Genomic DNA, 26,983 nt, shown 5'->3' on the forward strand with positions numbered 1-26,983 from the left:
CTCTAAATAAGCAAAACAAAACTAAACTAAAAACCACACAGAAAAACCCTCAAATCTCCCCCCAAACCAAAACAAAAATATTGATATTTGTAGCATTTGCCAATTTACAAGGTGTAAATAATTTCACTATGTGGATTTCAACCTACTTAACCTACTTATGTGAAGTAACTGAATGGAGAGTAGGAAGGAAGTCCATATAATTGTCTCTTGTGAGCCAGTACAAGCTGGCTGCAGTGCATCTTTATTAGGTATGACTCTAGGAGTCTGATGGAAATTATGGTGGTAACTCTTCTGATATGTTCTACCCAGCTATTTGTTGGAGTTATCTGAGAGAGAGAGAGAGGGAGAGAGAGAAATAATTCTTTTCTGAGATGAGGCAAAATGAAGTAGGCCTGAAAACAGAGCAACAGGGAAATGTTTGGGCAGTTTTCCTGGGGGGAGCAGAGATATGTAACAAGGCAAGAAGCTAGATTTACTAGAAAGATGGGAGAAATTCACAGTGGTGGTATAGCTAAACACTAATGACATTTAAGAACAGTCTGCCTAGTATGTATAAGTAGGTTGCTTATCAGGGCTATAGTTCTACCTACTTTACTGTCCCAAACATTCACTTAGGTTGACTACAAACAAAAATGGCCTTTATGAGCTGGTGTTAGATAAATGAAGAAAAGGGTCTGTGTCCCACGTCTGGGCCAATGCATAGGGGATGAAGTAGAATGAAACAGAAGGGAAGAATCTAAAGAGTCTCAGAGGACAAGAATAAGGCTAGAGGGATTTTTGAGAAGGAAAGACATAGGAATTCTCAGAAATGTTGGGGAGGCCATTGAACCTTTGCCTGATGTGTAATGAGGATGTTTACCAATTTTATTTCAGACAGAAAGTTTACCTTAACTGACATCTGGATATTATTTATTCTACTGTTAAAAATAATTATGACCTTATTTTTATTTATCTGATCTGCCAAATGTTGTTACTCTGTGTTTCTATGATTTATTCATATATTTAATAGTCTTTTTTATATATGATTTTGTTACAGTATTTGTTTTAGGCATTAAAATTCATGGCAATTACAACTTATTTGTGGATTATCAAGGTAAATTTTCTTGTTGTTTACCCAAAAATATGGTGTGCTTTTTCATTTGTTCAGATCTGTTGTATCTCTCAGGCAATTTGGAAAATCTTTCTTTGCAGATCTTACATTTTTCTTTTAAACATTCCAAGGTGTCCCCTAATATTACTTCTCCCCTTCTTTCTCTGTAGTGAAGGCCCTGAATTTCAGCTGGAACATGTCTGCCCAGAATGGATCCTTCATTTCAGCTTCCATTGCAGGTAAGCCTAGCTATTGACTAAATTTTGGACAAAGTAATATATGTGGAAGTGGTATATATAAGTTTTGAAAAGTGTTCTTTAAGGGAGAAGGTGTGTTCTCTCTTCTGTTTCTTGTGGTGAGAATGAGACAATATGGCTAGAGCAGAAACCAGAAAGGAGCCCAGGACTTTTAGAAGCCTGTGAAACAGTTATTCCAGTCTTGGATCCCTGACCAGTGGACTTTTCACATGAAACAATAACCAATTGTGTATCTAAGCCACTGTTTATTTGAGCTCTGTGTTGCATGCAGCTGGACCTAATGGTCATTTATTTACTAAGCATTAAAAAAATCTTTATTGTTATTGTAAATGCAATATTTTTCCCATTAGATCTTCTGATTGGTCATTTTTTTACATACAAAATGTATTGATACATTCACCTTAGACCTTACTATGTGACTGAATTTTCACATTGTTTGTAGCAATTAGGGAACAAGGATGGAATACAGAAAAAAGAGGAGGCATGAGCTTATGTGATAACGTTAGCATTTAAAACCTATTGTGGCAGGGGGCAATGTTTCTTATAACAATAGTGGAGATGATTTTCATTTGTTAACTGCCACAGTAGTTTCATAGGACAAGAATGACAGGCTCATGACAGCTAACTACCAAGGCACATCATGAAGACTAAAAAGCTTACAGAGCAGCATTTATAGAGAGCCACCTGTACTGAAAATTAGGCCTGAAATTTGATTATGAGACTGGCAGAGTTATAAGAGATTGAATTCATAGTTCCAACTAGTTCTCTGTGGTAAGGACAAAGACATGGAATGGAGATATTTGAGTAGATGCTCTGGAGAACTACAAACCCACAGATTCCCGTGAGTCCTCCAGAAGGGAAGCTAACTCACCTCCCTCTTGTTAAAGGATAGGAGTGTCCCACTGCATGGAGGCAAAGACCTTATCTGAAATAGATTTCTTGAAAAAGATGTTTAATCTCCTCAAGATCTTTCACTAGTTTTTTTTTTTTTTTGTATTTGTTTGTTTGTTTGTTTCTAAACCAATAGAGCCAGACCTCAGCATGGTCTTTCTAGGGGACTATTACCTCTTCAGGAGACATTTACTGAGAGCTGTGGCTCATATTTATCAGCAGGAATCAGAACAAAAACAAACAAAAATCATGTGTGAGGATGGATCTTGAAGATGCTCATCTAGGAGGGACAGAGTATAGAGCTGAGTATAGCTTTGTCTTTCATTTTTTTCTTCTCTTTCCATCAAACTTTTTTTGCTAGAAGTGTTATTTGGTTTTCCTACTGGAATCTAGGTATTAGGTTTTGGAGTCAGGTGTTTATGATGATTGGAATTTGCAAGGAGTACTACACTTGGATGATAGGAAAGTGAAGAAAGGAGATGACTTATGTATCAGAAGAGCTGATAGATATATTAAAGGATTGGTAGTCCAATGAAGCCAAACCACTGCTTGAAGTGAGAGGTTGAACAAGTGAGGTGGAACGAGAAGCAGTTGTGGGAAGAAAACAAGATATTTGATTGAATATTTTTGAAGATGAAGCAATTAGGAATTGTGACAAGGACTGGATACCAATCTGAATATCTGACTTGGAAGTGAAAGAGAAGGTTACATGGAAACAGTAGGCCTGGAAAGTGAAAGGGCTGGGTTTGTTAGAACAGCAAAATCCTTCCAGAAGATTATAGGATTTAACATGGAGAGAAAACTGGGCCAGACAACAAAGACCTTTAGTTCATCTGATGATGGTAAGAAGAAGGAATGAAGAATGTAATAAAATTTCCTGAATCTTAAAGAGCAGGTTTTCTATTCCAGAAGTCTGGAAACAAAGGTACATTCCTTTGAGTTCTGAATCCACAGAAATATAGTGGAAGAGAAAATATTTTCTTCCTGTGTTCTTTTGGATAGGAAAATATTTTTTTTCTTCATCCAGTCAGATGAGTCTTGTTGTTTGTAGAAATAACTTCAAAATTTCAGCAATATCATTTCTGTCAATATGAACACATTTCAAATGTAAAGTTGTGAGAAGCCAATTCATGGAGCTGCCAACCCACTGCCATTTTAAATGGAAGTTTAAATAAAATCATTATATATGTCAGTACATTATATATATGTCAGTGGAAAGCTATATTTAGTTTATATAAATGTTAAGGGTTTATAATGTTCTTCACCTATCAATGGCTTAAGCCAAAGTGATGCCAATACAACTGAACAACTTAATAAAAAATTCAAAACCATTTCTTTTAGGACAAATCTGGTTATTCAAGTTGACCAATCTGTTAATTTCAATACCAGTTTAAGAGCATAATTTTTTGGCCTTTCAAAGTTTTCCATGACAGCTGTTTTCTTTCATTTGTTTCTATTTTTGCCTGTTACTCCCTGAAAACAATAAACAGAAAATTCTGAAACAGATGGCTACTATTGTATTTTGTAGTTTATTTTTAAAATATGCAACCCCAAACATCTGCCATAATCTGGAACTAGTTTTCAGAAAATGAATTTGACTCGATATTTAATGTGGATCCAATTGAAAAATGATAATGATGTATATAGTGACTAGACAAACACTAAGGTGAGCATTTTGCTTTTGTGAAGGCATCTGAAGAAGTTTCTAAAGGTTTTATTTTATTTTTTAGTTAATTCTACCCTTGTATAAATAATCTATTGAATTTCAATTAGTCTTTGTACTTGCATTTGTTTTCTTTCCAGAAAAATCCCTACATTTGCCCGCTATTTTCTCACCAAAGCATACTTTATTTTATAGGTCTAGCCACATTAGAAAGCTAAGGTCCCTATTATTTCTAAATTAGCCCCACTGTCCCAAAATTTAATATATGGACCTCAGTAAGATGATCAGGATATATGTTTAAATAATTATCTGCTCCCAAGTTTACTTATTAACAAAATACATGCTTTTTCTAAGATTATCTTGAGAAATGCTGATATATTCAGACAATACCTAGACCATCATTTTTTTATCACTTTGAGGTTTAAAGTTCTCTATTGGTGTTCTAGAAAACTGAGAGAACTTGCAAATCAGAGAAGTGTTGACTTACTCATTATTCTTAGAGAAAATAGAAATACTAAAGAGATATTTAGTTAGGATTTCAGCAAGATTGCACTTGTGTTAACATAATGCAGCTCATCTAATAAATATGTGAATCACATATATGCATGTTTTAATATATTTTTTATTCTGATATTTTAAATTAATTGATTCTTTTAGCAAATACTTATTGAAATCTTACTATATTTCAGAATGCATAGATGTTAAATATGTGAACAAACCAGACAAAGTTTATTCAAATGGGAAGATAGATAATAAATAAATGTACAAATAGTATAATTTTAGAAAATCACAAATGCTAAGAAGAATTCCTTTTATTGAATTAGCTTGGCTTCTTGTGGCCACTTCCTTTACAATGTTCAGAAACCACCAACTGATGGCCTGTTTTACATAATTAACTAGGATCAATACAAAGCTTTCCAGTTTCAATTCATGTTTCTTATTTACTTCTGTTTTTTGTTTGTTTGTTTGCTTTTGTAAATTGAGACATTTCTCAATCTCTAGTATTCAGTGATAGATATATTACAATTTTATTTGTAAGTTATTTCAATATCTCGGGTTGTAACGTATTAGAGTCAAAAGCATAGAAATAATTAGGATCTGTTGTTCGCTTACCTGTATTGTTGAAAGTAGGCATAGTCTAGGGGAGAGAGTGATATTTATATTCTGAATATTGGAGTTTTCCCAAAGGTAAATAATCCATCATTCTCTTTGGCCTGCATTCTTTACGTACATTCAATATAATTGTGAATAACTCTTTTATTTAGCACGAGAGCAGAGTGTGTACACAACAATGTTTTATCCATTGCTTAGGCTGTGGTTTTGGCTAATACCAATTACCAATGGGCCCCAAAGGCCAGGAAACCAAGTGATACAGAGATGATAACCACTAATTGTACATTCATGAAGCTTCTTTTGTTTATTTCCTAGTATAAATGAAGGGCAATTCTGAGTTGAGGCTGTTCTGAACCGTAAATGTGGTCTCTTGAAGATGTCTCATAGTTCCACCTTACCTTAAATTCATGGTCTAATTGAGTTTCTGTGTGTTAAATATAATTCACAAATGTATTAATCCTCTCCTTTGAAAGTGGTGTTATGGAAAATTTGGTGCAAAGTTCCTGTTTGTTGATCTCTTGTATTACCACATGGAACATAATACATATGTTTGTATGCTGCCTTTTTTATAGAGTTAAATTTCTCTAATTTTCCTGTAAAGTTAATTGATTTAATGTCATTACACCAATTCAAATAAATCGATAATCTGCCTATCGGTAATGGAATGCATTAACAAATTATTTATCATTAAAATGAGCATCAGCAAAGTAAAGTTGTCATCTCTTATTTTTTCATAATACTTTTGGCTTTAATCCTCTTTTTGAGATAATTGAGTGGCCTTTTGTAATGATTGATTTAGGCCATTAATGACAAGTCCAACTAGGTTTTGGTTCATCCATCTTCTCTTAGTCTAGGCAAAAATGCTACTACAAATAAACATCATGTCTGAGTGATTTTTGACATAAAGAACTCCAAGGAGTCTTCTGTCTTGTTATATGTTTGTCTCTTCATCTACCTGACAGGAATGACATAGCTCCAAGTAGGACCTCTGGACCCTGAATTTAGCATGTCCAAAAACCTGTGAGATAACCTTTTTTTGGGGCACTACTTGACACCTTGAAATTCTGGTACAGTTTCAGGGGTCCCTAAGGCTATCTGGGTGTAGGTGAAAAATGACATATAGAAACACAAATCCTTACTATAATACCACACACAGAGGCTTGTAAGTGTGCATTTCTGCATGATGTCTCTGCATGTGGAAAGTGACAAAAGCAGTAGGAGAAATTGTGCTAATGGGGTACCACCATCTCTGATGACAGTAGTTTCAAATATGCCATTTCCTGGCTGTGACAAAAAGTGATTTTTTTAAAAAAGTTTCTGTTTCAAAGAGGGTGTGGATATGTCATGGATGAACTGGCATCATATTGACAGGCAGATTTTCCAGTGCACATTGGACTGAATGCTCCCTGTTCCTGCTTTCATTTGATTCTCTTGAGGATTCTGTTCTTGTCTCTGCAGGAAGGTATTAATTATCCTCCACTTGTACCTCCTGTGCCTCTAAAAGCAAAAATACCCAAAGCAAGGTTCTGAGTAATTTGAGAAACTCCTTCAAAAAGTAGAAATCCAGCAACTTTATTAGCATGACTAAAATCATTACATGACTAAAATCATTACAATTCTGTGCATGTCTGCTGTGCTTTTGAAGGGTAAACTCTTTTTCTCCTAAGCCTTCTGGTAATTGTCATCATTATAAAACATTTTTTTTCTTTTATAACTCAATCAATTTTTTCTTAGATATTCACACAAAATTGGAACCAAACTTGAAATTTGGGCTGGAAATTGTGAGATAAATTTAATATATGGGGCAGCCTGTGTGGGTCAGTGGTTTAGAGCCACCTTCGGCCCAGGGCATGATCCTGGGGACCCGGGATCGAGTCCCACATCAGGCTCCCTGCATGGAGCCTGTTTCTACCTCTGTCTGTGTCTCTGCCTCTCTCTCTATCTCTCTCTCTTGTGAATAAATAAATAAAATCTTTTTTAAAAATTTAATATATGAAAAGTTTGATGTTTACATTCTTGCTGCATTTAAATATGATGAAACTACTACAAAGGAAGATAAGTTTTTGGATTCATTTTGGTACAAATGTCTGAAGTTTTCCCTGTGTCTCCCCATTTTCTGAAGTTTCCAAAAAGAGATCACTTCCAAGCAGCTTGTAAGGATCTCGCTACCTTAAATTCACACTTCATTCTATGCCATTCATCTGCTGGAGTGTTTCCCTTAAGTATTATTTAGACCAGGTCACTCTGCTGTTCAGTGTCCATTACCTAGTGTCTAATGCAAACATAATGCCCTGTCAGGACCTTCTATAATTTGGGCCTATCACACTGTGACATCTGGTTAATAGCCTTTTTAATTCTAGTGACATTTCTGCTTAATTATTAGGAACCGTTCAGCAATAATCATACCACTTGTTTCCATAACATTTGATTTTACCAGATAAGTTCTATTTCTCTGAAATACATACTTGTCAATGTAAAAGAAATCATTTAACTTTTTCAAAGTATACCAAAGTCTTGGTCATGAAACTGCAACGACTAGATCTTGGCTCAATAAATCTCTATTCCACTTCTTAGACATGTGTTCACTTTAAGTTGAATGTGTACACCAACCCAAAAGAGATGTACAAGACTATTCAAAGAAGCATTACTTGTAATGATCCAAAGGCAAAGTAGTCTCTTATAAGTATAGATAAAATTTATAGTCTATAATTTAGCTAGATTAAAAAAATCAATATGTAAAAATCTATAGAAATGCTTTGAATTAGAAAGAACAATTTAAAAATTATAACAAAGATATCTTATTTGAAGTAACAATAAAAGAAATTTAATAAGCAAGGTATTCCTATATGGAAAAAAATTACATTATTGGAGAACTTTATATAAAGTTGAAACAACTGCAGAGTCATAATATGTTTCCCAGGGGAAAGAGTTAATATTATAAAAACATAACATTTCATAAAAATATTATTTCAGTTGGAATTTCAGTGGAGTGAAATTTTCATTTACTAGAATAAGATAAATGAAGTCAAATTTCATATCAGAGTATTATTGGCTGAGAGTAGCTATGCCAGTTTGAAAAAGGGCCTAGAGTACTCCCTTTACCAGATAATAACCGCTACAATAATTATTTAATTCAATTGCTTGTTCAAGGTAGTCTAATTGCTATAAACAGCAACCCTTGAAATTTAGTGGCCAAACACAATTATTTCATATCCTTGTAATGGGTGGTGTGGGGTGGGAGGCTCTTTTCCAACAGTCAGACAAGGATATGCTGTATTAGTCAGGAGACAGAAACTCTACCAGTAATTTGAACAGGGAAATGGTAAATTGAAGGTTTATGAACTAGGGGGAATGAACCATTAAGTTATAGAGAGAACTCTAAAGAATAGAGGACTAGCAAATATGGAAGCAGTTTCTACCTCTAGGGCTGAGGCAGAGTACTCAAGGAACAGACTTGGAAGAGCCTCCCCTTCAGCCTCTGAAAGCTGAGAGTCAGAGCTCTTTAGAGAGCATGTGCTTGTGGCCCATTGGAAGGTGGGCAGGTTTGCTGAGCTGCCACAGTCTGGCGCTGGCAAGCAGAAAGCTACCCACTATGTTAGACTCAGTAAGAAGCTGCCTGCTTGTGTGCCAGGGAAACTTGTGGGCGAGTGAGAGCCACTAGGTGTCCGGCACACCGTTGCAGTGTCCTGCAAGAATCAATAGGACAAACTACCTCAGAATCAGGATGAGAATCCCATTCCTCTTAAAGGGTCCCTCTAACACCTTCTGCTGACAAACTTAGCCTTGTGCCACCTAGCAAAGGAGAAGTGTTTGTTTATTGGATCTAAACTTTAGTGTAACAAAGCAGGGCAAAGAGGGGTAGATTTGGCGCGGAGAGGCAAAACATTGATAGACCAGCACACCTGTATTCTTTGTCTTATGGCTTTTCCTTTTCTCCTGAAAGTCTTCATCCATCCAGTGATTGGCAAAAAGATGGAGAAGTCTCACTTTTTTAAAACTTGCTTGATGAGTAATTACTAATCATATGGCTTCACCTAAATGCAAGAAGAATGAGGGGCACCTGGTGATTCAGTAGGTTAAGTGTCTGCCTTCAGCTCAGGTCATGATCCCAGGGTCCTGAGATTGAGCTCCATATCTGGCTCCCTACTCAGTGGGGAGTTTGCTTCCTCCTCTGCCCCTCCCCCGCCTGCTCCTGCTTTCTCTCTATTTCTCTCAAATAAATAATTTTTTTTTAAAAAAATAAATGCAAGAAGAATGAGAAATGTATTCTAGTGGTATACCCAGGAAGATGAGGAAAACACAGATACTGATGAGCAATTGTTCTCTCTACCACAACCTATAATCAAAACAATATGTTACCACCCTAGAAAAAGACAACTAGATCAGGCAAGTAGAATAGAGGAAAGATCCATGCATATTAAATAGTCAATTTCAAATTTAAAAATATATATATTCATTGGCTCTTTGAAAATCTAGCTTAAAATAAGAAATAAAAGCTCTATTTTGGAAAGATATTTATATAAGGCTATTTACCATAGAACTTTTTTGTAATGATTTACAAACACGTAAACTGGCAAAACAAACCCATGAATGTCCAAGCTGAATCAGTTGTGGTGTATCATCCTAGGGGATATAATTCTATAATTTGAAATGAGTTAGATTCATATTTATGAACTAGATGAATGTTTATGTTACATGAGTGATGCAATGTATTTGATACAATTCCATTTTTGTAAAAATAAATCCTCTTCAGAATTGTGTGTACAAAAAAAAAAAAAGAATTGTATGTACATATCTGCTTCTATATATTTGTATGGTCAAGGAGAAAAATGCTAACATTGATTACCCAGGGTAGGAGGTGGAAAAAGAGACAAGGAAGTCATTAACTCTTTTTTCATTCAGTTTAGCTTGTTTCATTCATGAATTTCTTTTCTAAGACAAAATAATAAAATGTGAAATGAAAAAAATAAAACTCTCTATGATACAAATAAACAAATGTCTGCCGTCTGGAAACAGACAAGAAGCTGCCTCTTCTGAAATGTTGACACACAAATTTGAACTAGTTTCTTGACTTGCCTTTACTTTGTCTTACAATAGTTCTCTACCTGCCTGTCTGTCTTTAAGTACTTGCAAGAGAGAACTGCTCTTAACAGGTAGATGACATTGCCGAAATAGTATTTGGGTGATAACTGTTTTTAGCTGAAATAATTCTGGATATACTTTTGTGGAACATGTGGGAAGGCAGTTTGGGTATAATGATACCTAGTGTGTGATATTCAGATTATGCTAATGTTTAATAATGATATACATACATATGTAAGTATGTATATATGTATATTCACATATACATATATATTTGTATTACCTTATAGAAATCTTTCTTTTTAAACATTTTTAAGTTAATTAATTTATTTAGTTTTGTCTTACAGCATCTTTATATCAGTCCTAAAAGGAAGAAGTTGCCCAGGCTGTCCAGGATCAGCTTTTAAAAGTGGAGTGCTATCCTACAGGTGTGAATGGATTTTCTTATCAAAATCTCATATTTCGATTAAAACTGTCTTCTGGGTAGAATAAGCTAGACCTTGGTAATTGATTTTGTTTATTGTGATAAAACATATATAGCATGGGCAGTCCTGGTGGCTCAGCGGTTTAGTGCCGCCTTCAGCCCAGGGCCTGATCCTGGAGATCCGGGATCGAGTCCCACGTCAGGCTCCCTGCATGGAGCCTGCTTATCCCTCTGTGTCTCTGCCTCTCTCTCTCTTTCTCTCTGTCTCTCATGAATAAATAAATAAAATCTTAATATATATATATATATATATATATATATAGCATAAAAGTTACCATTTTAACCATTTTTCAGTGTACCATTCAGTGGCATTAAGTACATTCACATCATTGTGCAAACATCACACCATCCATCTCCAGAACTTTTTTCATCTACCCAAAATTAAACTCCTTACTCACTTCTCCAAACTCCTGGAAGCCACGATTCTAATTTCTGTGTATAAATTTTGACTGCTCTAGGTACTTCATCAATGTGGTATATCATATAGGACATATCCTTTGGTGAGTGGCTTAAAGTGTTGTCTTCAAGGTCTATCCATTTTGTGGCATGTGTCAGAATTTCTTTCCTTTTTAAATTTGCATAATATTCCATCGTATGTATATACCACATTTTGTTTCTCCATTCACCCATCAATTAGCACTTGGGTTGCTTCTACCTTTTGGCTATTGTAAAAAATGCTGTTATCAACATGGGTAATACAAATACCTGTTCAAGTAGCTGCTTTCTTTTTTAAAAACTTTCATTCCACTTTGTTAACATACAGTGTTCTATTGGGTTCAGGTGTACAATACAGTGTTCAACACTTCCATACAATACCCAGTGCTCATCACAGCAAGTGTACTCTTTAATCCCCCATCACCTAATTCACCCATTCTTCCATCCTCCACACCTCTGGTAACCATCATTTTGTTCTTTATAATTAAGAGTCTTTTTCTTGATTTGTTTCTCTCTTTTGTCCCCCTTTACTTGTTTGTTTGGTTTCTTAAATTCCACACTGGCGTGAAATCATATGGTATTTGTCTTTCTCTGACTGACTTACTTCACTTAGCATTATACTCTCTAACTCCATCTATGTTACTTAAAATGGGAAGATTTCATTCTTTTTTATGGCTGAATGATATTCCATTGTATATATGCCACATCTTTATCCATTCATCAATTCATAGACACTTGGGCTGCTTCCAATAACTTAGCTATTGTAAATAATGTAGGTATAAATATAGGGGGCATGTATCCCTTTGAGTTAGTGTTTTTGTGTTCTTTGAGTGAATTCCCAGTAGTAAGGTAGTTTTATTTTTAACTTTTTGAGGAAACTCCATACTGTCTCCCATAATGGCTGTACTAATTTGCATTCCCATCAAGAGTGCATGGGACTCCTTTTCCTCCACATCCTCACTAACCCTTATTGTTTCTTGTGTTGTTGATTTTGGCCATTCTGACAGGTATGAGGTGATACCTCATTGTAGTTTTGACTTGCATTTCCCTGATGGTAAGTCATGATAAACATCCTTCATTTTAAAAAGATTTTATTTATTTATTTGAAAGAGAGAAAGAGGGGGGGATGGGGAAGAGCACAGAGAAATAGAGACAAACAGACTCTCTAGTGAGCATGGAACCCAATACAGGGCTCGATGCTGGGCCCAATCTCATGACCCTGAGATCATGACCTGAGCCAAAATCAAGAGTTGGACACTCAAATGACTGAGCCACCCAGCCGCCCTAATGACAAATGTCTTTTCATGTGTCTGTTGGCCATCTGTATGTCTTCTTCGTGTCTGTTCATGTCTTCTGCCCATTTTTTAATTGGATTATTTGGTTTTGGGGTGTTGACTTGTATAAGTTCTTTATAGATTTTGGATTGTAACTCTTTATCAGATATATCATTGGCAAAAATCTTCTCCCATTCTGTAGGCTGCCTTTTAGTTTTGTTCATTGTTTCTTTTGCTGTGCAGAAGCTTTTTATTTATCTGTAGTTTCAATAATTTATTTTTGCTTTTGTTTCCCTTGCCTCAGGAAGTATATCAAATAGCTGCTTTCAGTTCTTTTGGGTATATGCCCAGAAGTAGAATTGCTGGATCATGTAGTTATTCTACTTTTAATTTTTGAGGAATCACCATACTGTTTTCTATAGCAGCTGCACCATTTTACATTTCCACTGGCAGTGTACATTCCTTTACTTCCTTGCCAACACCTGTTTTCTGTTTGTTTGTTTACTTTTTGGATAATGGCCATCCTAATGAGTAAAATGGTATCATTGTGGTTTCGATTCACATTTTCCTAATGTGTAGTGATGCTGAGCATCTTTTCATATGCCTCTTGGTCATTTTTATATCTTTCTTGGAGAAATGTCAGTTCAAGAACTTTGCCTGTTTTTTAATTGAATTGTTTGGTTTTTGTTGTTATTGAGTTGTAGGAGTTAATGATAAATCTGGGTATTAACACTTTGTCAGATACATGATTTGCAAATATTTTTTTCCATGCAGTGTTCTGCCTTTTTACTCTGTTGAAAATGTCCTTTGATGCTGATAGTTTTTAGGTTTGGTAAAGCCCAGTTTATTTATTAGTTTTCTTTTGTTGCCTATGCTTGGTGTCATATCTGAGAAATATTTGCCAGATCTAATGTCATGAAGTTTTTCCCACTGTTTTGTTCTGAGGGTTTTATGATTGAGGTTCTACATTTAGATCTTTGATCTCTTTTGAGTTTATCTTTGAATATGATGTAAGGTAAAGGTCAGACTTTATTCTTTTGCATGTGGTTATCCTATTTTCCCAAAACCATTTGTTGAAAAGTCTATCCTTTCATGAAATAAAATGACGTTAGTCCATACAGGGGAAAAAAAATTAAAAGGAACAGTACTAAAATAATAAAAAAAATCAAGTCATAGTTATTAGGAGATTTAAAAGCAACAAGTTTATGTTGATCATGTAAACATGATTTAAATGTTTTTTTACCCCTAATATTTTATGGCAAATGAGGAAGAAGTAAAGACTGATACATATTTTTTTTATCACATCACATTCTAGATACTTATATATGCTATTTCCTTTAATCTTCATAAACCTATATATAAGTGGCCAAAATAGAATTTGAACCCAGGTGTAACTCCAGACTTTTGTTTGTCTCATATAGTGTTGGAGTCATTTTAAATATATATGTGTGTGTGTATGTGTGTATGTATGTATGTAACAAACCATTAAACATATTTTGAAAATGAAGTGTATATCTAAAATAGCAGAAATTAATTAATTTTGCAGAAAGTAGCTATACAGTTGATTATGAGGCTTGAGAATTTCTGTGCTAGTCATCCTTTCCAAAATGGCTGTAATATTTAGAATGCAGGGTCTTTTTTTTCCCCTTCTCAGATTACTTTGTGACCCTCTATTTCAATACATCATTGATAATTGCACTGAATTGGAGCTAATGGGAGACAGAGAAGCTGAAAGTGTGGTGTTCGAAGTTAGAGGTGGGTAAACACAGCCCTTTCACTTGAAGTAGTTGATGGAGCTTTGGAAGTACAGTCTTCAAACCTGACTGCCAAGTGATCCACTCTCAACATATCCCTCGGTTTATCTTCAGCTCTTCAGGCACTAGGCAGTATTTACGGGCAAATCAAAACAAAATGAGTGTCCTTGATTTTTCAAGTATGGATACATTTAGATGATTCTTTGAAATTTGTTCTTATCGGTTTGTATTGATAAAACTTTTTAAGAGAAAAAGCAACTTGAGTAAAGATTTTGATATCAGTCTTTTTCTGAGTGAAGCATTTATGTCAATCTAAGGGGAAGAAAGTGTTCGGAGGCTTGTCTTAAAAGGCTAGATAGGAACCCAGTGCCATTTGGTGCTAGGCCCCACTGACAGATTTACTGCCTGCTTGGAGCTGCGGCTGCAGTGTGATGGGAGTGGCAGGTGAGGGCCGCAAAGAAGAGGATTCCCATGCTCCGTGTATATGTGTAACTGGCGCATCCAGGGTCATGGAGGGGCATGCCTGTGTTTACAGTCAGGATTTGTGGTGAAAAAAAAAGAAGTTATTTTTCTCTTATTCCTATAGCAAAGAACTCCACATTTCTTGGCTAGGAGACATTTCCAAATGACCAAACCAAAAGACAAGCATGGGGCTTTAGAAATGGGGAAATGATTCTTCCTTAGGCAAGTTCTATAGTGTAGAAAAAAGTCACAAATGCCCCCAAATTAAACTAATCTTCCCCCTCCCCCTGTTAAAAGACATTTGATGTAAATTAATGGCAGTTAGGGCATGGATATGATGTCTCCTGTAAGTGGCAGACTGCAGAATTTTGAACTTAGTTCATAATGAATTAAACATCAGTCTAAAAACTATCCTAGGTAATTGCTAGAGACCTACTACTGAAGTGCAGTAATGCTACCTGAATGTAATATAAATGGTAAATGCATCTAGTTCAGACAGAAAAAGGACTATTTCAGTAAGTGGAATTATAGATTCAAAGTATTTTACGGACAGAGGATTGTGTGTAAGTGTGCATAGGCCGAAATTGGAGCTAACGTGCCAGTGCAAAGAGAATTCTCCCCAAACAGTGTTGGAAAGCACTTCTTTCAGTCTGTGTTAACACTTTTTGTGTGTGTGTGTGTGTGTGTGAGAGAGAGAGAGACAGAGAGACAGAGAGAGGGAGAGAGAGAGAGAGCGTGTGCAAGCCAGCAGGTGGAGGGGCAGGGGGAGAGAGAGAATCTTAAGTAGGCTCTATGCTCAGTGTGGAGCCAGACTTGGGGCTCTATCTCATGACCCTGAAATCATGACCTAAAGATCAAAATCAAGTCAAACACTTAACTGAGTAAACCACCCGAGCACCCCAGTATGCGTTAACATTCTAAGATGCTCTATACACTATTTACTTTCTGAAAAAAAGAATAATTTGACCCAATTAATTAGGGAGCATCTTTACCCCCCACCCACTATTTAAACATATCTTCAATATTTAGAGTTGGTAATTTGGTAACTAAGTTGATAGCTAATCTTTGGAAGTTAAAAATACCTTCAATACTTTAAATTGGTAGCTAATTAGGGAACAAATTGTTCGAAACAATTGTGTAGTCAAATTTGCTGGTAACTATTCTGTTACAGATACCAAATGTCTTAATCCTAGTTTCTTTTTTTTTTTTAAACAAATTTATTTATTTATTCATGAGAGACACAGAGAGAGGCAGACACAGGCAAAGGGAGAAGCAGGCGCCCTGCGAGGAGCCTGATGTGGGACTCAATCCTAGGACCCCGGGATCACGACCTGAGCCAAAGGCAGATGCTCAACCACTGAGCCACCCAGGTATCCTAATCCTAATTTCTTTATTTTAATTATCAGTTGCTAGATTACCTGATCCTGTCAGGCATCCACCATGTCTCATTTCTTTCTGAATCCTTAGTACCCAGCCTGGACCCTGTCTCATAGATGCTTAGTGAGTGCGTATTAAATCTGTGTTTAAAAGGAAACTTCTTGGGCACTTGTGCCACTGCATTTGTTCTTTTGAATCCTGAACACCTAAAGCGATTTTCACTTTGTGGTGCACTTAAAATGTTTATGTTTGCTTTGATGTGCCTGGAGAAGCAGCAGTACTGATTTTGCTTGCTGATAGGTGGATGTGTTGTGGCAGGGTACATTTTGAAATCATTTGATAATAATAAGGAACTGCTGCTAGGAATGGGAGTATGCAGAGCAGCTGAGTTAAGTTTTAATGAACTTTTATATTTAACACTTGGAGTGTATATCTTGGTGTGGTAGGCAGGGATGATATTACAAGTTAATGAGTTATGAGGAAACTCCTGGATGCAGAAGAAAAAGACCTAGACCAAGAACTTAGGGAAACTCAATTGAGCTATCTCTTGCTTAGGGTCTGTAATAAAATAAAAAATAAAAAATAAACTAACTTGGCATTTTTCACACTACATTGTGATTATCTGTTTATGAATGAGGTTTATTTTCTATTTTTTCTTCAAATCTCTCTTAATAGTGTGTGAGGTTTGCAATGTCATCTAACATATCTAATTTATCTTTATCCACTATTAGTGCCTGACCTTAATATATCCTCAATAATTAGCAATTAAAACAATAAAACAAGTGAAAGTAAACAGAATCTTATAGTGAGTATTGGAAAACTAAATTTGAATGTGTGTGTGTGCATGTGTGGAATATATATTATTTTTAGTATAGTATCCATATAATGATGTTGGTGTAAAAGTTTTGTTTTGGGCTTTTGTTTATAGTAAAATAACTTTCAGTGCAATGAGGTAGTTGAAAAATTAAATGAAGATAAATTCAAGATCAACTGTCCAGGATCTTGAGAGTTCTCAATACTGATATATTGCAATGTGCCAAAAGGTTTGTATCCCAATGATCTTAGTTTTGTGATTCTCGGAATGCTTATTCTTTATGGACTTATATTGCTCCCACATGTTAAAAAATTTGAAAAAAATACAAATATCATGTAGAATGACTTCAATGTTGATGAAGGAGGAATGAGACTTAAAACCATTTATATACTGTACTATGAGGAGAAAGCTCAGAGCATCTTACATTTTGTTGTTAGTGGAGGCTAATAGTACATGGCATCACTGTATGAGTGCCCTCCCATGCAAAAATAACTCAAAGCTTAGGGCACAATAAGAGTGCATAGATGATTTGACTAGGATACACATGCTTCTTAATAGGCTGTCTGTTCCTAAAAAAAAAATTAAAAAAAAAAAGAGTTAAGCATTTTTAAGCATGTTTCTTTCAGAAGCTGAGAAAATGGAATGGAAAAAGGGAACTTGCCTTTTCTCACTAGCCATGGACCTTGAGGGCATAGAACTGTCTATTTTTTACTGCACTAAATCTATTTCAGTTGCTTTGATCCCTTTGTCTTTGTTTTGAGCAAACTTGTTACATATTTCCTAAGATATATTTTTCTTATCACATCACATTAGGTCATTTTAAATTATCAAATAGTTTATTTGAGAGTTCATCAGAGTGACAAGTTGCTTATTTTACCTGGGTTTGGGGTAAGTTCAGTGGAATGTCCAGAATGCATACAGTTAGAACCACAACATGTACTTTTCACTGGAATTGTGCATTAGTTCTGCATTTGAGCAATAAGCATGGGCATGTGTTCAGGTCTGGAATTCAATATAATACCAGCTAGCAATGTAAAGCCTTGACGTATTAAGTACTACATTTAACAAAAACTGTAGTCATGTCGTATAGAAGGGACTATTGTGTAGCTTTTGGATATGAGAATTCAATTCTGCAATTCAGAGCTATTCATAGGGCCTCTGTTCCCTTCCCAATGGAAGCACTAGTTCTCAAGTCCATTTATTATCCTTAATTATGTCACTGGTCAATATCAATTTTGCAGTTAGATATTAAACAAAGGTGAATGAGGTCTCTTCTCCAAGTCTGTTTACCAGAAACCATTCAAGAGAGCTATTAGAAAGTTTGTTGGGAAAAGCCTCGATGAATTTAGCCTATAATTTAAGAAACATGTGTTTCAGCAAGCTTATATGCATCCATACTGTCAGTACAATAATATACTATCACTTTCATTTTCCCTCATATTAGCTGGTGATGTCAGAAAGAATGTTTAGTTCTCAATATTGTGTGATTTATACTTGACTGTGTACAAATCTCTGATAGCATTATTCTAGTAAGCCAGAAATTAGTAAGAAAGCAGACTCAGGAGCTAATACCAGGTTCTGGACCAGGGCAAGTTTTAACTCCTTAGTTTTTATAAGTCTATAGTAAAAATACATGGATCTAGTACTGAGCCTTAATGGGAGAAAAGAGTAATTTTGTTCTGTTAATAAAATGCCTTACACTTTCATGTTGCAGGGTAATAATTTGGGGTAAAATTGAGCAGAGTAAAGCAATTCTTCTCGATGCAGACTTGAGCCCTGAGGTACTTTAAAAAGACATAAGACACAGTCGCAAGTAGATCACTTTCACAGACTTTCTTTGTCCAGAATCCATTTAGAAAAATGGCATGTATTATTTTGAGGGGCACTTGAAGAAAGTGGTAACTTCAACATTACCTTGGAAAATTGTGTGTGTATAAATTTTACAACTAATAATTCTGTTTTTTAAAGCATCATATTTTCTGGTTTTCCTTAAAAGAAGTTAGTTTCACAGAGAATTATGTTTCCACAGAGTCTTTGAAAGTTTTAAATTAAATTTTTGAATTTTGTCCAAAGAGCAGTCTAGAGACTATAATTTTTGTATTTTTATGTGTACTAGCAGTAAACCAGATGAGAAGGAATGGGATTATCATTTGCCACCACCACCAAAGCTTGATGCACTTTCATTTGTTTGGTGTAAAGTTTACCACTATTTACCAAATATGTCTATTAAATATTGAGTCCAGATTGTTTTTGGTCAAAACTTGACTGAAGAAATAAGTTGATGAGTAGGCTTGAAGAAGCAAAAACAAGAATAAAGTCAAATTTCCAAATGGAGGAAGTGATCTCTCCTAGAAAGACAGCCTTCTGAGACTTTAAAAAGAATTGGGTGCGTAGGCACTCTCCTCTCTCAGACTGTTGAGCACAGCATATCTGGCTGGAAAAAATCTCACCACAACACGTACATGGCTTGTGTGGTAATCCTCACAGTGATCTGAGAAGTTTCTGCTCACTGTGGTGGCATGCTGTGTTCAGCCTTCCTGCAGCCTTATGCAATGGATTGCATTTTATTTCAGATTTGTTTTGCCTACAGACTGTTTAACAGCTACTTTGGCACCTACTACTATACTAATGTTATTCACTTATATTTGTATAATATTTTAGAGCAGTTGTGCTCCAAGTGTGGCACCTGGTCCAGGAACAGGACCATTGCCTGGGAACTTATCAAAATGCAAATTCCCAGGCCCCGCACATGACCTACCGAGTCAGGACCTATTAGGGTGGGGCTATCCGTGTGTCAACAAGTCCCTCAGCTTGTGCTGAAGCACCCTAAAACTTGACACAGATGGACTTGGAGATTTCACAGTGTTTTCACTTTGGTATAGGTGTTAAGGCACTAATTTTGTTTTATAGAGCAATCTAAAGTTTAGGGAAGTTGATTGATGTGCTCAAACTCACTCAAATCCAAGTGACATAATTTAGATTTCAATCATATTCTTTTTGGTCCAAGCCTTATCATTCTTTCCATCCTATGGTTGCCACCGGGACTTGTCAAAATGACTCAAACTGTGGTGACTGGAAGTTGGGGAACAGACTCAGGCTCTTGCCAAACAACTTCATGATGATGAGTGCTGTCTGGACTCTAGGAGTAACTGGCTTAAAGGGGCAAGATTGTTTTACTTCTCTTCAATGGGCAGGCAGGAAAGTGAATCTTAACATAGCTGTAATTCTCGTTAAGTCCAGAGAATCATGTCATGGATTTGGAGACTCCGAACAGAGGATGTTATTTCTCTGGTGAGATGCCCACCACACTGGCCATGTGATTTATTACCGCATCCATGATTTTCTCATTGCAGTGATGATGAGGGACATTTTTGTCTCTCTACTCAAAGTATGAACCCAAACTGGGCAGTAAGACACTGAAGGATTGTTAAATGAGCTGATTTAATTTATGATCTACAACATTTATTTGGAAATACTGATCAAGCTTTACTTTCCATGCTGATGCCACTTCAAAAACAATCCTGAGAAATCCTATTTATTGCTAACTTTTCCTAACTCTTCTTCCTGTTTGATTTTTTTTTTTTAAGGAAAGAAAACCTTACATACTAAAGAGAAAGTTAATCAAGTTCCTCTCTCTGTAAAACATCAGTTAATCTAAAAGTGGTTCAAAAAAACCTACATCATACTGGGCTACCTGCGTGTTGGTTCAGTTGGTTAAGCATCTGCCTTTGGTTCAGGTTATGATCATCTGGTCCTGGGATTGAGCCTGGGCTCCCTGCTCAGCAGGCAGTCTGTTTCTCTCTCTCTCCCTCCTCTCATTCTCTCTCTCTCAAACAAACAAATAAAATCTTTAAAAAAAAAACTTATATGATACTGACACACTATTCCCTTACTATTTTGCCTCCATAATATATAAATATTGGAATGTGAAATACATGAGTTTCTGAAGAATGTTGTTTTGGAATGGAAGCAGAGGACTAATTATACTAAATTTTAAGGATAAGTTATAAAATACTTCAAAACTGGGTTTTGGTTAGCATTTCAACATGTAGTTTTCTCCCATCTTCCGATTTGTAACTTCAAATCTAATTTTAAAAAATGCATAATAAATCTGGAAAAGAACAATTTCTTATTTGCTCATATTTAGCAGTGTGATATTCAAAATGGTAAATATAGTGATTCTGATATAATCTATGTAGTACTTTTTAATTTTTAAATAAATTCCATCTACGTATTTTTGTTTAATTCATAAAATAAAAGTGTGATTTGGGACACGTGGGTGGCTCAGTGGTTGAGCATCCGCCTTGGGCTCAGGGAGTGACCCTGGGGTCCTGGGATTGAGTCCTGCATTGGGCTCTCCCGAGGGATCCTGTTTTTCCCTCTGCGTACATTTCTGCCTCTCTGTGTCTCTCATGAATAAATAAATAAAATCTTTAAAATAAATAAAAGTGTGATTTAATTTTTATCGCATCTTACTTGATAGGTGAAGAAGCTAGTAATGAAGGATAGTTGGAAGAAAGTCAGGCAGGGACAAGGAACCCCCACCCTAAGAGGAAACCACCCTTTAGAAGGATTTTACACTACCCAGGAAGGAGCCCTCCATGCTTTTTCATGTGCTAGGTAGATGACAAAAACCTGATTGGATGACGGGTTTATGGATGGTTAATCAGATTAAAACAGCTCCGCCAGAAGCCCATAAACCCCGCTAGACTTGGGAACTCCAGTGGCAACCTCTTGGGTCCCCTGCCACTTTGGGAACTTTGTACTCTCAATAAACTTTGCTTAACTATCACTCAATAAACTTTGCTTTGCTGCCCACCACTCTTCATCTTGTTCTACGTCTTCATTTTTCAAAGCAGCATGACCCAGAACCGTGGGCACTAAAGGAAAAGAAATCGTGTAACTTTAGGCTTTAGGGAAGTGACATGAATTTTCAAAACGATAGCAAATTGGGCCCTCTGTCTTGAACTACCATTCACTCACTTTCTTTCCACCATACTGAGCCTACCACAAAGGACATGATGAGCTATGCTTCTGGGCCCTAACTGATGTGAAAATGTTATTGATAAATCTATAAGGGATTTCATATGTACATATATGTATTTTCATATATGTATGATAACATTTTACTTTTTCAAAATATTGTAAAATAATCTCAGTTTAAAAACCTAAAAAAATAAAATAAAATAAAAATAAAAACCTATATTATCTTGATCCATGTTTGTCCTTGAAGTAGACTTTTTGTAGCTAATATTTCTAACATTCAAAATACTTGCACTTTGAAAATTATGATCATTTACTCAAAGTAAATTGCTTCTTTTTTTTAAGATTTTATTTATTTATTCATGAGAGACACAGAGAGAGAGAGAGAGAGGCAGAGACACAGGCAGAGGGAGAAGCAGGCTCCATGCAGGGAGCCCGATGTGGGACTCGATCCTGAGTCTCCAGGATCAGACCCTGGGCTGAAGGCAGCGCTAAACTGCTGAGCCACCCGGGCTGCCCAGTAAATTGCTTCTAATGTAACTTTACAAAATATTGCAATACACTAAATCAAAATTTCTTTCTTTCTTAATGTTTCCTTCTATCTTTTTCTTCCTATGTTCCTACCTTCCTTCTATATCCCATATTTTAGGATCCTGAATTGTGGGAACAATTGTAAAAACGTTGGAAACTCTGACTTGTTTCATCTTTAGTATTTTTGATCCTGATTTGTGTTTCTCACATAACTGGCAAAGAGGAAAAAAATATCACTGTTTGACTGGAGAGATTTATTGGTATCCAAGACTGTAAGCCCCACTCCATATTTGTAGAATCTTCAATTACTGAGCTTTAAAAAAAATATATTCATGAAAGTCTAGAAAGCCTGACTTATGGAGAAAAACTGGAAAAGCCATATAAGATAATGTTGCATTTTATTGACAGCAGTGAATACTTGATCTGAAGCCAGAGTCAGCTATTAAAACAATTTTAAACAATTATCTTCAGGGAAAAGAATGTGTTATCAGTTGAATTAAGCTGCTATTTAAGTAAGCTGTGGTTTTGGAGGCTACTGCTCCTGGCACAACCAACTAAGGAAAATGGGTTAGCAATATTGAAATTGGCAAATTAAATATTGCCAGTAATCCATTTAGTCTGATGTCTAGTATCTATCAGAAATCTTTTTTGATTACTTCTTAAAGACTTCTTTCCATAACCCCCCAAAAAAACCATTTTTAGCAAAATATCACATGGAGTATCTTTTTTCCTAAGGCATTTAAACATAAATAGTTATTCCTTGAAATGTTATTTCACAAAAGGTTAGCATGAGGGAACGAGCCATTCCTTGTTTTCTTTCAAGACTGAGACACTTATAAGAGTTTTATTCTTATTCAGGCCCTGAGAATTACCCAGATCAGTTGACTACCAACGGGTTAATAAGAGAATAGAGAAAAGTATGACACTTAGTATGAAGAACATAAAAGCTTGTCAGCTTTAATTTGAAGTTCTTAATGTGCACACATGCCATATTATTTATGAGATAGAATGAAAGTATAGTGCTAGTGTTTTTTTATTTTCCTTATGGAAAAATGAACTCAGGTCATTCATTTTCCTTTCTCATAGGGAATTGCTATAGTAAATAATTTTGTCCAAAAATGGGACAAGCATTATTGTTGGTCCCTTGTGCTTTTCCAGAACTTTGCCAGCCAGCCCTCATCAAGAAGTTAGATTTCCCCTTGTTTTGAAATTAGATGGGCTTTTGTGAGACCCTCCACAAACAAAATGCAGCTGAATGATAGACTTCAGAGTGCATGGCTTCTGAAGTGAGGTCATAAGATTGGTAAAGCTTCCTCCTGGCTCTCTCTCCTTTGGGACTTTTGTCCTTGGAACCTAAACACCATGTTGAGAGGAAGCCAAACATCCACATATAAAAGTCACATCTAGGTGTTCGGGCCATAGCTCCAACTGAATTCCCAGCCAACAACAACAACTAAACATGTAAATGAGTCTTTAGATAATTTCTGGCCCCCAGCCTTCAAGCCACTCCATTTGATGCTAAGTGGATTAAAGATGCACTGTCCTCACTGGGCCCTGCCTCCATTGCAGATTCATGAGACAATGAGTATTTGAGGTGGTTTGGTTTATAACAATAGATAACTAAAAGAGCGCATGCTCCAGACCAAAAAAAAAAAAAAATTATAACAGCATTTCATATAATTACAATAAGAGAAAAGAATTTGTTGCACATACATGAAATGCTTCTGAAAGCCAGACCTCATAAGAATTAAAATTCATCAGAAAATGAGACAAGATAAGGAAAAATTGCCATCTCTGAACATCCCTTTTCTGCTCTACACAATTCTTGACAGCATTTTAAAGATTATTGCTACTTTCACTTCCCAAGGCAGTCAACTGACTGAACCATCGAGACCACCCCAAGACCACACATTTCTGACACCAACTACAGAATTTGGGGGTTCCAAAGATCACCCTCAGTTTTGCTAGTTCACTAGAAGGATACATCATACTTACTGTGGGCTGTTATACTCACAGTCACAGTTTATTGTAGGGAAAGGATAAAGATCTTTAAAAAAATCAGCCAGTGGAAGAGATTCATGAAGCAGAATCCAAGAAAGTTCCAAACAAGGAGTTTCCAGTTTTCCTTTCCTCAGGGAGTCATGGACAGTGTTACTTTTCTGGTGATGACGTGTGATGATACACATGGAGTACTGCCAACCAGAGAAACTCACCTAGGCTTCCATGATAGAGTTGATTGCCTAAATGTCTGACTGGGAGGCAGGGTTGAAACTTTTACTCTCCAGCCCCAAATGAGGTAGAGCGGATGCTGCGTGGCCCCAAACTTCCATCATAAGTCACATTGTTAGAATTTCTTATGTGTCCCAAAGCTCCCAATTTAAAAAAGATACTCTTTCTAGAGATCATCTTCCAGGAGACAAGGGTAAAATCCAGACCTCTTTTCTGGCAAGATTAACTTTTTTTCAACCTATTCTGAAGTTGAACTAACTTAAGTGACTAAATAGCTGATCTGTCTCTTTCACTTCCTGCTAAGGAATGGAGTTGGTCCTGATTATTCAAGAGGTGGCATAGAATATGTTTTATTGCCTCTTCTTAAGTAGTTATTATGTTTTGGTGATAATTTCCAACTTTTTTTTTTTAAGATTTTATTTATTTATTCATGAGAGACAGAGAGAGAGAGAGAGAGAGAGAGAGAGAGAGGCAGAGACACAGGCAGAGGGAGAAGCAGGCTCCATGCAGGGAGCCAGACATGGGACTCCATCCCGGGACTCCAAGATCACGCCCTGGGCCAAAGGCAGGCGCTAAACCGCTGAGCCACCCTGGGATCCCCCCAACTTTTTATCAGTAGGGAAACAATGGGAATGTGTGATGGGTTTGGTTCAGCTTTTCAGTACACATTCAAAGGTAAATGTTCTGGTTCTAATGCAGTAACCTGAGGCCTAACACAGTCATTAAACCATAGAGCTTCTCTTTGTCTTTTCTGTATTACCCTAGCCTTACCCTTATGAATTGATACTGACTCTCTTCTTCCCCTAAACATCATCACCTCCCTATCTCCTCTCCCCATCATTGTACAAATGTTAATTAGAAGATAACATTCAAATATAAATATAAATAATAATCAAAATCTTTTGTTTTTTTCAGAATGAGTTTGCTGAATGATTTGACTCAATTCAAATCATTGGATTGAGTGCTGAATTATTCAAACTGGAAGTTTTTGTTTTATTCTGTTTCACTCATTCATTCAGAGTCTATTAATCTCCTGTGATGTGTCAGGTACTGATATGCACACAAATATAAATGCAATATATCTTCTCCCTATAGTGGGTAACTTTGTCAAAATATACATGACCTCTCTTCTCTCTTCTTTACTCCCTACCTTCCTGTGTTTTGTTAGTCTTTAGGATGGAGTAGAAAGTGCTGGGAAGGCGGATGTATATAAACAAAAGGTCTTTAAATGACCACACACCTCCTCTCCAACCACTATCAAGAATTGCTGTTAGAAGTTTCCAGTCTGAAGGGGACAGGTGAGATGAATAAATAATTACAACCCTCCAGGTGAAACACTAAGAGAGGTATGTTCAAAATGTTGCTAAATACTTTAAAGTGTTTGGCTAACACTGTCAAAGTGGAAAGGCAAGTTAGAGGAATGGATTCTCTATTAGATTTCCCAAATTTTCATGAAAAATAGAAAGTAATTGAAAGGAGAAAAAGATGTGTCCAGGTACTTTTAAAGTTTGCATTATATTTTGTTTAGATCCTATTAATTGATGCTTGTTAAATGCTTGGCATGGATTATTTTCTTGATTAGATAGAATGGTGAGTTACTGGTAGTGATGAGTGTTTTAACCATGGTCTGACATATAGTTTTAGAGGAGAATAAAATTAGGTAGCTTTAGAATGGTAGAAATTTAAAACATATATATAGTCATTAATTATATAACACTGTTCATAGGCATCTTACTGTAAGCAGAAAAATAAGCCATTTTTTCTTTTTCATTAAAAAGAAATCTATATAGATGTAGCCTAAAGAGGATGAAAGTGTCGGTTTTTACATTTAAGGATTTGTGCTTTATGAGCCTTGATATGTTAATGCTTCCTCTGGGACTCTTCTGGATGAGCACATTGCACAGGTGGCCCATTGAATTTATAGACACAATAACTAAACAGGAGAAATAAGAGGCCAGATCATTTGTGGCACATGGGATGCAGCTGGCTTGGCCACTTAACAGCCAACATAAGTTTTATATGACATAGCCACTTACTAAAGCACAGGAGATATTCTTTTTCCTGGGACTCCAACCTAGTGCTTTTTTTTTTCACTCTTCCTTTGCTCTGGCACAGATCAGGAAAGGCTCTGAGAGCTGCTTTGTCAAACTCCAAAATGAGCAATTAATTTACAATAATTTATAAGGTTCTGAAGCTCCTTGAAATGAACATCTGTTAAATGCAACTTCGCTTTGTAACATTCTGAAACGTCAGTTAAGGGGCTTGGAAACTGAAAAAGGTAAAGTGCCTGTGTCTGAAGAAAATTTAAAAAAGCCAGGGAACTAGCTTTTGCAAGTTAAAGTGGTTATTTTATTTTATTATTTTTTAAAGATTTTATTTATTAATCATAGAGACACACACAGAGAGAGAGGCAGAGAGAGAAGCAGGCTCCATGCAGAGAGCCCGATGCAGGACTCGATCCAGGGTCTCCAGGATCACACCCTGGGCTGCAGGCGGCGCTAAACCGCTGCGCCACCAGGGCTGCCCTAAAGTGGTTATTTTATT

The 26,983-nt window shown here is 36.1% G+C and overlaps 1 long non-coding RNA gene across 1 annotated transcript in view; it reads right to left on the minus strand.

Moving 5' to 3' along the window:
• The window catches only part of LOC140598575 (uncharacterized), a 33,705-nt gene extending 9,212 nt beyond the window's left edge, over positions 1 to 24,493 (minus strand). Inside the window, exon 1 of the long non-coding RNA XR_012001028.1 lies at positions 24,225 to 24,493. This is a non-coding gene — a long non-coding RNA (uncharacterized lncRNA). The remainder of the gene's footprint in view (positions 1 to 24,224) is intronic.
• Positions 24,494 to 26,983: the final 2,490 nt, after the last annotated feature.

Source organism: Vulpes vulpes, chromosome 4 (assembly GCF_048418805.1).
Source record: "Vulpes vulpes isolate BD-2025 chromosome 4, VulVul3, whole genome shotgun sequence".
NCBI classification, from domain to species: domain Eukaryota; kingdom Metazoa; phylum Chordata; class Mammalia; order Carnivora; family Canidae; genus Vulpes; species Vulpes vulpes.